Below are 13,020 nucleotides of genomic sequence, written 5' to 3' on the forward strand. Positions count from 1 at the left end.
GTGTGGGGTTCAGAAGTTTGGGGTCACCTTTAAACGTTTGCCATTCAAAGTCACACTTTTATTCATCGAAAGAATAGAAAATATCAGTCAAGACATTGACGAGATTAGACATTATGATTTTTATTCAAAAGAATCATTTTGTCCTTTTGTCAAAGAACCAGCAAAACTGTTTTCAGCTGTGATAACATCATTGCACAAGGGTTTTCAAATCTTCTGATAGGCTTCTAACGCCATTAGCAAACACAATGTACCATTAGAACAGTGGAAATGGGCCTCTATACACCTATGTACATATTCCATTAAAAACCAGACATTTGCAGCTAGAATAGTCGTTTACCACATTAACAATGTATAGAGTGTATTTCTGATTAATTTAATGTAATATTAATCAAGAAAAAAGTGCTTTTCCTTTAAAAAATAAGGACAGGTTTAGGATTTAAGGGTAATTTTTGTACCAGTCTTCTCCTGTGGTTCACTCTCACTGTTCAGTACCTTTTCAGCCACAGCAGGCAGCTATTTTTACTTTGTTTTTTTTTAAAAGACGCTTAAAAATCCATGGACACTATCTTTTCTGCACCAAACAGAAGAAAGAGTAGCGTCTCACATTCAGCAGCAGAGGAAATTGTTGAGCTAAAAGAAGGTGAATACTGCATTTTTACGAATAGGCTGCGTTCAGATTACCAGCGGTTGTTCTTGCTCATGGATTAATCTCCATTAACAACCAAGAAAACTTGTGATTTTGGAAGCATCATATAAATACTTAATTATACATTAAGGTTTTTTATAGATCCTTATGTTGAGAGTGACATTCAATCACTAAGCAGGGTTTCAGTGTGCATCATAGGTGAATAATTGCACTTGTTAGGATATTTATATTCTAATATATGGGCTGCTGTGATATAATTTGTTGTGGGTGGATTGGAAATATCACATGCATCGTTATTATTCCTCCATACTGTGTATTTCTATTAGTTATTCATTTGTCTGACGCCAGTGAATATCAATGAATCCCAGCATGTTGTCAACCATACATATGTTTACTGGGATGCATTTTTCCTAGGAGAAATAAGTCTCCTAGGATACCACCAGTCATCTGTGATGTATGAAGGAAACTCTCATTTCATTATATAGTGAAGCTTCAAAAATCTTTGTTCACTGGTTCTACAGAGCAACGTCACAAATAGACATTGTCCTTAAGTTGTAAATGTAATATTTATTAATGTAAGTTGTATGTAGCAGCTGAATATCTCTGTCTCCATCAGTTTACATGACATCCGTTTAGTTGTTCATTGTAAAAACATGATGGTCTAAAATGGCGGCCTCTGAAGTGTTCCTGGCTCTTGATATAAATATACAAGGCTCTTCCTTTTATATTATACTCTGCTCAATTCATACAAGCAGGTGATTGTACAATTACAAAAACTGAAGTTTACATATTTATTTTCAATTTCTGCCCAAATTTAAAGGGACACTGTGTAGTATTTATGGGTTTATATAACCCAAAATCCACTTTTTTATACATATTATGTGCTCCTGCATTGTCTAGTCGCTGTATAATAGTTTTTGTTTCATTTTCGTAGTGTTTCAAAAAGTCATGTAAAATAACATGGTCGCGGGCCGCGGTTGCATAGCCACTGTTAGCAGAGAGACGCCATGTTTCTACCGGAGCCTGTAAGGACAAACGCGAGAGAACAAATCAAGCGTCTCTTTACTTGTAGCGGAAGTCCCGCCTCCACTCTAGTAGCTCCGCCCTCTCCCTCGCCTCACGAACCTCATCTGCTGACACGGAGAAAGACGACGAGGACGATATTTGACCAGCTGAGGACACCGTAGCGCCTCAGGGAAGGGAGGGGATGAGCAGATTTTGTAAATTTCAGCCTCTCCTCTAGATGGCACTATAAACTACTTACTTCACCTTTAAGTAATTAAGTAAACACATTTACACACTGGACCTTTAGGTACATCTCTAATTGGATTTTAAATTGAATTTTGTCTCACTCACGTCATTCTGTATAAACGTTCCTTTTCGAGTAAATTTTGTCGAAACTAATTACATTTCTTTTGTTTGGATTACATTGGGTTAAATGGGACATATATGCAAAATCAACTTTTTAACAATTTTAATACTTATATTTGGGACTCTGGAGGCCCTATGAGTAGACAAAGTGTGAAAAAAGATGACTCACTCATGTTTTGGACCACAAAAACATGAGTGAGTCAAGTACAGGTGATAAAACACGCGATGTTGACTTCCGCACTCATTGCTTCATCACCATGACACACGCTTTTTCCCTAAAAAACACCAGAGTGCAGGCGAGGGCAATGGTATCCGGACGAGCGGAAGTCCTCAAAGTGTTCTATTCTTAGCTGCACAGTGCAGCACAGAGTTCTACACAAACTTCCAGCCTCAGAGGATCTACTTGTGCAGTGGATACATTTTATATATGACGGCAATGTGCCGGCTCGAGTCGGCGAATTATGGTTTTTCCAAATGCTAACTGCTGTTAGCTGCTGGAGCCTCAGTGATGCTGGCGTAGTTTCCTGTGTCTTATTTGCATTTAGAGAGACAGCTGCTGTGGTGCTTCATCCTTAAGGTATTTTGACCAAAGCATGTCACAGACATGTATATCAGGACACCAGGGAACTAAGTTAACTTGGAGAAATAGGCTGTAATATGTCTACTTTAAAAAACATTACTCTCATTGTGAGTTGCACCATAAAACAAACATCATGTGTTCATCACTCCCCTGCAAATCCATTTCAACAAAACATATGTTTCATGTAAAGTTGCTGAAAACCCTTCTAATCTACGAGAACCATCACCAGAGGAAAGAAAAGGCCTTGAATTGAGACGAGACTTTTCTGTATCCACTCTGCCGTTTAATTTACTGCTGGAGAGACTTTTAATCTAGGCTTTTATCTCGGTCAAATTTGTCATCACATTAGCAAGTGTATCCAGCATCTCGCCTTCATTTAGTAGAATACAATTCTTGGGGCTCTGGGATATATTGCAAATATATGGAAATGTCTAGATTTTCTTACATTAGCATTTTAATGGACTACGAGTAACGTCTGGTGATTAATTTGCCTGCAGATGCATGTACAAACACAGCGCCTGCAGCTCTATCATCGCGCCATCTCTCTCCTCTTCCCCGCTCACTTTCTCACTTTATCCATTTCCTGTACATCTTCTCTGCCTACACACACACACACACACACACACACACACACACACACACGCTCTCTCTCTCCCGCTGCTGTCTTTCTCTCCATCACCCGCCCTCACCCTGTCTCCGTGGCCATCCCCCTGTTAAAATTTGCATGCAAAGTGATGAAATCACACAGGCGTACACCTGTGCCCGCAGAACACACCCTCCTGTCATTTGAATCACATCCTTCTCTCACCCAAGGACACACACACACACACACACACACACACACACACACACACACACACACACACACACACACACTACTTTCAAAAAAACACAAACCAACTTTCCAATAAATAATGCATGTTGATCATATTGTTCTCGGAGAAGCAGAGAGAGAGAGAGAGAAGATGAGAATCAGTGGGAGAAGAAGAAGAAAACCCTGAGGAAGATGGTGCAGCATCATTAGACAAAAGAGATTCTGCTTCAAAAATGAAATTCAGCTGCAGCTCGGAGGTGATGACCCTCCTTAACCTAATAATAGCAATAATGAAGGGTAGTAATGAAAGCACTTTATTGTGATTACCCTCTCACAGTGAGGCTGTAAGAATTTTGGTGTGGTCTCTCTCTCTCGCTTCACTCCCAGCGTCACTTTTTCTTGTCTGCTTGTTTGCTCCCTATGATTTTCTGCTCCCCCCTCCATTGTCTTCTGTTTTTCGTCTCCCATTTATTTTTATATTATTTTTTTTTTACTCCCCTCCCCCACTTCCTTACTCTCCTGGTTCACAGTTTTTTTTTTTTTTTATTTATCAGCCATGTATTTTTTTCTTGAACAGCACATGTGCAGCACAGTGAAATAACAGATTATCACTCGCGTTGTTGTTGTTTGCGTCCCCGCAGCTCAAATCTGAATAAATTAGTATGTCACTGTTGAATTTGTGATGTATAAAACTCGCATTTCCAATTTTGTTCTTGTCGCTGCGCGATGGCAATTTTACATAAATAAAAAGAAACGAACGGTCATAACTGCCAACGCGATATTACAGTAGAGCACAATAAGTTGGAAAAGGGTGGGTTGAAATCACTTCTCATAATTTACACTGCCATACAATGCAGTTTCCTTCCCTAACTGTGAATTAACTGATTTGGGTTTGACAATTTATCGGCCTGGCAGATTATTGGGGGCCGATATTAGGCATTTTTCCAATTACCGATTCCACCGGCATAATTAAGTCATTACAAAGTGAGCTTCTGTGGTTCTGCTGCCGTCTCTCTCTCTCTTTGGGCCATCTGCTCCCAATCCGCTGCTTCATTTGCTGACAACCACAAATTACAACATGAAGTTTCTTAATGCTCACGACAATCCGAGAGAAAACATAAGTAAAAAGGGCTGTGCCTTTTATGAACTACTTGTTTTTTATTTAAATGTCATGTAATCGCTAAACATGAAAGACATTTAAACAGATTTAAAGAGATTTACTCATTAGCGAGTAATAGTTGGTAACTTGGTGTCAATAGCAAGAGTTTTGGATGTGTTTCACTGACATCTGGTCACAGACGGGACTTTTTGGCCTAAGTTTCGTCTCCCCTTTGCCAGAAAACCCCCCAAACAAATGGCATTATTGACACTGCTGAACCGATCCAGACTCAGCTGTTTGTGTTGGTATGTACTGTGCATTATATGTGCACGGCTTAGGACGTGACAAATGGTTGTTTTTTGTATTGCAATCTCAATGTTTCAATGTGCTATTATATGTTTTTTCTTTTTTTACTCATATCAATGATAAGGTTCGTAATATTTAGTGAGGTTTGTGTGGTTAAGTCATGTATGGAAGTCTGTGAACAGAAGCCTTTGGGCCTTTTTCACATTTTACCGTGACACAAATTCACATCACATCACATCACTTTTCACATCACGACCTTTGTGAATAAGGGAATACATATAAAGAAAAATGCTACAGTACAGGAAGAAGAGGTTGAGTCAGGATCTAGTGATGATGATAAGCTGGTGCTCAGTCATTTTATTTTATCAATAAAAATACCTGAGTAAAGCAAACATTGAAGAAGGAAGGAAAGCTTGCATGGTTTGGGAGCTTAAACTTTACTACTTCAGGACTTTGGAATATCTGTTAGACAGGTTGAAACATTTTCTTCATTTTTAAAATTTCTCATCATCAACAACACGCATTCTGATTAATTAAAGCGGAACTAGACCGGAAGTTCCTATTATCGCTGATTTTTTTGGTGTGTATCTGCGTCATTACCTTGTTTATGAAGCCCTGAAGGTTCTAAACAAACAGTTCAGCCACTGCTGAGAACGCTGTGTTTTATTGTAATCTCGGGGCTCAACGAGATCTCTGAAAATCCCGTAATAGTTACGTAAGCAGCGGTTCTCCTGAACAGCAGATCGTCCTGCTCCGGGCACTAGTCCGGGCACATCCGGTTGCGTACATTGAACCGCAGAAGAAGAATAACGTCCGTTGTGGAGGTGTTTCACGAGCAACAGTGTCTTCTGACTCTGGGTCTGACTCTGGGTCAAAGGTCGTCAAAGGGACTGCGGCGGGGAGTCGTGAAGAAGCTATTTTTAAACACTGTTAAAACAATGTTTTGATAATGAGGAGCAGTGCATCCGCCGTTCCAGAGGGGGGCGCTGCGCTTCTGAGAACGGATGTGCTGGATAGTACTGGCCAATCACAAGACTCTGTCTTCTGGGGGTGAAAGTTCACTCTGAAATCTCGCAGCAGAAAAACACCGTCAGAAAAGAGGATTTCTATCGGCTAGTTTACAGCAACTAGGAGGTTTTTGACCTTAAAAACAAGTTAATATATGTAAGTAGACCTCCATAACTAACATTTATGTGCAACAGGACCACTCTATGTCACCTTTAAACGTGTACCTGTTGGAGGCAAAACTAAAAAAGAAAAGAAAAGATATCTGAAAAATAAAAGGTGCCGTCACCGCATGAATTCTGTTACTGGTGTGAAAGCTCACGTTGTCTTATTAAAGGTTAAAAAAAAAAATATTTATGACATGCAAATTAATAGCTGAAGAAACCCACGTGTGGTGTGCAAAGGCCTTTTATTGCACCATATAAAGAAACAACTCCGTACTTCCTCACTGCAGAGTCAGTCGTTTGACTGTGTTATCAGTCCAGATGCTAAAAACAGCTGCAGCTCACCGTTTGTAGCACCGATAAAACTTCAAATATCACAGCTTTGATTCACAAATGTTGCCGATGAGTTGGACATAAACGCGGTTACTGATCACTTGCATATTTGGATTAACCGTGTAAACGTCGTGCACCCTTTGATTTCCTGCCACGACTTGATTTCTCGCAGTAATCTGGTTTCTCGTGCGCATGTAAATGTAGTTATTTTTCCTCCCGCCCTCTTTCCCCTCCCTGTCATTATCCCTCCCTTACCCTCCCTTCTGTGCTCTCTGCCGAGTCTTATCAGCCTGCGAGAGAAAGATTAGTTGGCCCACAGTTGTGCTGCGACGGTGTAAACTAGTGGACAGTCCGGCTCCCGTTTTATTACAACGGCAGCCTCGTGGGTTGAACTCTCGCCTCACCTCCTCCATAGAGAACTATGCCTCTCTGCTCATTATGGATATCATTGTGGTGCACATGCATTATACATGATTTAATCACCATATCTGAGATGCAAGCCCTTTTTGCATTTGATGAGCTTTTGTGCATAATGAATTGTATGGCAAGATATTTGATATTCAGCGGAGGGGAAAAGAAAATGTAAAGCCTAGTTCATGTAACGTGACATATATGACTCAAGCTTTTTTCATTATTAAAACAAGATTTATGATTGTTTCAGCTTCTTAAATGTGAATATTTTCTTCATTTCTTTGCTCCACATAACAAAGAAATCATTCAAACGGAATCGTTTTGGTTTGTGGACAAAACAAGACGTTGGAGAACATCGTCATTTCCAGGTTTGACAAACACTGATCAACGTTTTTGACATTTTCTGACTTTTTATGGACCAAACGATCGAGAAAATAATCGACAGATGAATCCATTACGAAAATAATCGTTAGTTGCAGCTCAAGTGACTTTTCACCAGGTAACCCACTTTTTAACTCATAATCGCAATTATTTATTTAGGACAATGAAATGTGAAAATCGTTTTTAAAAAAGTATTTTTCACTTTAACAAGGGTATTTACGGTACAACCCCCGTTCATGTTACTAGGCTACGCTGTGTTGCCGTAGTGATGTCCGCCTCTGTCCTCCCATCGCGCTCTCCCCACGGAAGTCAAGAAAAAAAACACAAGTCCGTTGTGTGGAAGTGGTACGGCTTCAACACTTCAGATGAAAAGTACTCCAAAGTACTCCACGTTGTAAAGTCTGTCTTAAGTCCGTGGCCGTCAAAAACCACAGCACGACTAAAGGCCACATTATACTTCTCCGACTGCGTAATGCGTTATCCGTCTGCGTCACCACGTAGACCACTCGAGCCTTTATACTTCTGCGTCGTGGTGACGGATAGGCGCTGCAATTTCCCGCCCGATCAGTAGGGGTCGCTGCGCAAGGTTGTTGTGCTTTTGGCTACAGTGAGCAATGGCGTCCGAGGGAGAAAGACTGTTGTTGTTGAAACAGTGGCCGTTTGTCACTTTTCTGTGTCCCGGAACGCAGTTTTAAGATAATTTGAGGCGAGAAATTGGCCATTTAGAGTCTAAACATGTGCTGTGTGTGTTAAGATATGACGTATTTATAGTTTGGCAGCGACAAAGTCGGCGGTGTTCAGCTCCGCCCTCTGTGGACGCTCGGTGCTCACTGTGAGCCGGCACAGAGCAGCTTCGCTCGGCCTGTCCTGAGGACCAATCGCAACTCTTGCCGTCTCCGTTGTCCCTTGACGGAGTGACGGACACTTAAAAAATATTCCGTGCAGCCGGAGACGACGCAGAGACTCAACGACAGGTTCTGCGTTGACGCAGAGGACTCTGCGTAACCTATGCAGAGCACTTTACGCAGGAGTATAAATTGGGCTTAACTTATTTCAACACCTCCAGAAAAAACACCTACTGGAATGGCAGCAGTGTGTTGCAGCGTGGAGAACGTGGCTGTGGCTACACCACCAACAAGTCCGAAGCAGTTTTGTTTCTTCACGTGGTGTAGCACGGTAGAAAAGGCTGGCTTCCGACATTTGCTTCATGTGCTGGACCCTCGCTACAAGGTACCAGGAAGTTGTCCTCGGTACCGTTAATCGGAATCGTTAATTGGGTTTTGAGAGAAGAAAATCAAGATTTCATTTTTGGGCAAAATCAAACAGCCCTATTTGCAAGTCACAGCTGATCACTGGCAGGTAGCCTGTGGAAACCCACTGATCAGAAAAGGCAACGTAAAGTGTAATAAATCAATATCAATAGGTCAAAGTGAGGAAACAGTTCAATATAACCTAGACGACATTGAAAATCAGACCGCTTACTGCACTACACACTTGTGTGATTATTGACTTGATTATTTATTTATTTATTAGTTTTTTTTACACAACCAGCTGTTTTTTTTTCAGTACATTTACGTCAAACACTCTTGCTCCAAGTCCTGGTCATGGCCATTCAGCGTTTCACCGCAGTGTCCTTGAGCGACAAACATTTAATCAGCGCAAATCAGTTGTTATTGTTCCGTTTTATATAATACGCGTTGCCTCGGTGAGTTTGTTCGAGATAGTGTATCGCATACAGTATCAGGAATGCACGACAGGGTTCGGTGGAGGCGGTGTTCCAAAAACATCTACAGTTGCAGAGAAGCAGCAAAGCACCGCTTCACAACAGCGACATCAGAACTCAACCTGACATTTACCCCATGCGTGATCCTCGAGCCAAATCTCTTTCTCGCTGTAAACATTTCGGTCTTCTCACAACAAGTGAACATCAACAAAAGAGCTCTGTCTGCTCTGAACTGTAAACACGCCGCACACAAAATGGCTTCCAGTTCTCGGAGCTTTTTAAACCAGCATCGTTTTCCTTAAAGCCTGGGTTGGTGCACCACCATCATCATCATCATCATCATCGTCTCCCCAGTCTGATTGAACAGAACTGTACCGTGATTGTCTGTGTTGTAGTCGACTCCAAAAGATAAACAAAACTCTGCCTTGCACTGTCAGATTGTGTCAGCTTTTCTTCATACTGTGTCTAAACCCTTGCTTAGATGGGGTATACACACACCAATCAGCCACCACATTCAAATCTGTTACTAGTTAACAATGTTTCGCTTGACGCCAGCTCCGAAGATATGGTGGAAAAACCTTCTGCAAACATAACAAATCCAACTTTTTTTTGTTGATACCTTTTGACCAATAGTGACATACAATTGCAAAAAAATGAGAAATACAAAAACATAATCAGACAAATAAAATATAAAGTAATACTGAGAGATACAGAAGGGGGCGGCTGCTTTACAGACTTTTTAATGCCATCTAAAGCAGTCATATAAGCTCAGTGGAATGTCTTAATGAGCCCTGTAACTGTACAGCTCCTTTATGTTCAAAATGAAGGGTAACTAAGTGGTATAGTCTGGAGGAGGGGGAAGTAACAATTCTGGAAAGTTTTTGGTTGTCACTGTGGGTGTTAACATCTGTTGTTTGGAATTTTAGTGGATTTTTGTCTTTGTCCGGCCTGTAATGACGAGTCTATTAACGGGGACAAAAACGCTGGTTAATTGACTTATGTTGGGCCAAAAGGAATATATCCTCTTTCATTCCCAGTCTGCACCTGAACTTCTCTGTCCTCGCTTTGTGGAAGTTTGGTCAGTGTCGAGTAGTAAAACCGTAGTAAGGGCCTGATTTACTAAAGCTTTGCGCGTGCAAAAACGTGTGCAAACTGGATTGCACACGCAGATTAGCGTTGATGCTGATCTACTAACAGGGCGCAACGAGGAGCGCATCCCTCAGACGGGCAAAATAGCACCCGCAACCCATTTAGCGTTCTTGCCTTAATGCATATGCAATATGGGGCGTTTACTCGCTATTTTGCGTGTGATGGGAGGAGAAAATGTAAATATGTTATTTTAGCACGCGCAAAGTGATTTATCAAAACCTGAAACTGGTTGCGGTGTTTATTTTTGCGTCTATATTTAGCACGTTTGAAAGGCAGGTCTTAACTGGCACAGCGGTGCGCGGCGCGCACATGGCTGCGGTTATTTATAGTTATATATATTTGTAAATCAGAAAATTACGCGTTTCCAGAGCATGTTCAACTACACGTTCACAGATGACGCACATTCATTTCTTATTTGGTATATCTGAATAAATTAAACATAGATATCCAGAGGAGAAATGCGTGTTTGTACTGGTATGGGCTTACCTTGGTCTGCAGTTTGTGGTTCAAGGAGGAGTCTATGTTCCCCGGTTAAGACTGCAGGTGAGTCAGGAGGAGAGCGCAGCACCTTCTTTTTTTACGTCAGGTAATGATGGAGCTGTCCAAAATACCGACGCAGGATTATAATAATAATAATAATAATAATAATGATAATATAAAAAGGTCCTATGGACCCGGGGAACAATATGTCATACATCCCTTGATCCCAGTTATCTGCTCATCGCAGAACGTCACTTTCTGTTCAGTGGCTTCAAATTTAATTCAGCGCTTCCGTTGAGTCTGCTCTTTCTCCATGTGGACAACTCTTGACTCGCGCAAAATCCTCATTTAAATAGGGCGGTCTTAACCACTTCTGCGCCTGTAGTCAAGTGCGGCCGCAATCTTAGTAGTTCACCCGCAAAACGTAACCCAGTAGCGGGCGCAGTCTTTCTGCTCGCGCAAGCAATTTAGCGCTCGCTATTTGGAATCTTAGTAAATCAGGCCCTAAGTGTTTAGCTTAGGCCACATTTGTCCAATTCCAATCACCACAAAGATGTCTCTCATTGGACATTGCTGTTGCTAAATTGCTAAATCTGACTGCCGTCTGAAACAACACACATGTGCACACTCTCTCTCCTCCATTGTTGTTTGGCTTTAGATGCAAGTAGAGTTAGTCAAAGGTCAGTGCCTCGAAACACAGGCAAAAAAGGTTCATCAATTCTGAGATCACATGGCCATGTTCTCCATTTTTGAAATTGCAGTTCAAACATTCTGCTCCAATACAGAATAAATAATCATTGCAGATTGTACAGACAGTGCTTTGTGACCCATCTGATAGTGTTTCATCAATGGGACAAAATGGATAGAAATCACTTTGGCCTGATATATCTGCTCCAAATCAGAACCAGACTTCAAGACTAATGCTGAACTGAGGGCACATAAAAAGACACACAAATCATCAAAAAGTCTTTCATCGTGGTGCGTTTTTTTGCAAACTTCATGTAATATTGCTTGAAGTCTCCGGGAAATAAAAGTGACTTACAAGAGGCGTGTGTGTGCTTCTGCGGTGTACCGAACAGAGAAAAAGTAGCAAGCGCCACTAACACGTTTAATAAACTCCAGCTGGGCTTTGTTGTGCTGGAGAGACGACGGGCTTATAGAACTGAGCACATTCTCTGTAGCTTAGCTCACACGTATTCTCATCAAACCAAACCTAAAGTCAGAACCAGAGGTCAGAATCAGCATCGTAAAATATTCAAACTTTCCACGCTAGCAGGCACTGGTGTAGCCACAAGTCAGCAATGTTGTAGTCACCTCCTTATTTCCACTGTGAGGAACTGTACTACGCCTGGGCTTAAGTGGAGCTGCAGGAGAAATTGTATAAAAATTTCACAGTAATTTAACGAGTGCCTTGAGACCAGGTGTGACCGAACTGGCTCATAAATCTAAGTATGTGCAAACATAAATGTGCAGGGTGCAAAGATTTGCTTTATCTCTCATTAGGAGTTTTAATCTGTGTGCAGAGAATTTATGTAGAAGACGAAGACCATAATCGTCCCCAGTGAACAGTGATTTTAGTCTATGGATTATTTCGTTCGTCAGTAGTAGTAATTCTGTAATATCTGTAATAATCAGGCGTGGCATTATAACGGTGTGTTTGAAGTTGCAGTAAATGGATTATATGAACTATACATTTTAATAAATAGACATGCATCAAGTGCTTGAATGTTGTGCAAGAAAGGAGTGCAGTTGATCTTTAGGTAAATGTCTCCCTTGTTTGTTACGTCGCCACCTACTGTTTCATCCCCAGCATTGCTTGATGTACGTAGACTAGGCCTACGCAGAACAAACATCGAGTCCTTATTACGAGCGGTGTCGTGGACACTGTCCGCTGTCTCGCTCTCCAATGTCGACGTGAGATTCCATGCAGAACAATGAGCGAGTAAAGTTAAGCAAGAGAGAGCAAATGACAACTTGATGCCTTGGAAATTAAAATTCCAAGATCTCTGATCTCACCAAAGAAAATTACAAAGACTTTAAGACTTTAACCAATAATCCCAAGGTCAAATCATTTGTCCAGATGTAGAGCGTGCTGCAAATCAATAACAGTGGACGCCATGGGCAAAAGAGGCTCTGAAGTTGTCCTTATCTTATCGCATCTTAAGCTTTGTCAGCATATTTGGTCCTTGAATTTGAGAGAATTAGTGCTGGAAAGTCCTTGAAAAGTCCTTGAATTTGATGACAACCAAGGTGTGCGAACCCTGTGGCTGCACCATTGTTATCAGTGAAGCCAGTGTTGTGGGTGATAATATATGGAAATACTAATAAGTCAATATCGGTGTGTTATCTTTTCACAAATTGAAGAGAATATTATTGCAGCAAATGTCACTACGTACAGTAGTTCAGTCAAGTCAAGTTATCTATAAAATGCAATAAAGGTGTCCAGGTTTTGTGAAATTTCTTCCTCTTTACCTTCTACTATGTATGTCAGTGCATGATATCTCTTCGATCCACTGTTAATATTAGATAATATTCAATTACTTTTATGTAAATGAGGC

General features: G+C 41.1%; 1 protein-coding gene across 1 annotated transcript in view; it reads left to right on the forward strand.

Annotated features, from left to right (window-relative positions):
• LOC310936998 (E3 SUMO-protein ligase PIAS1-like) overlaps positions 1–13,020 on the forward strand; it is a gene marked incomplete at its 3' end in the record, with an annotated part of 69,410 nt that overhangs the window by 37,350 nt on the left and 19,040 nt on the right. The gene's annotated exons all lie outside the window — the stretch shown is intronic.

Source organism: Microchirus variegatus (genome assembly GCF_963457635.1).
Source record: "Microchirus variegatus genome assembly, chromosome: 14".
Lineage (NCBI taxonomy): Eukaryota > Metazoa > Chordata > Actinopteri > Pleuronectiformes > Soleidae > Microchirus > Microchirus variegatus.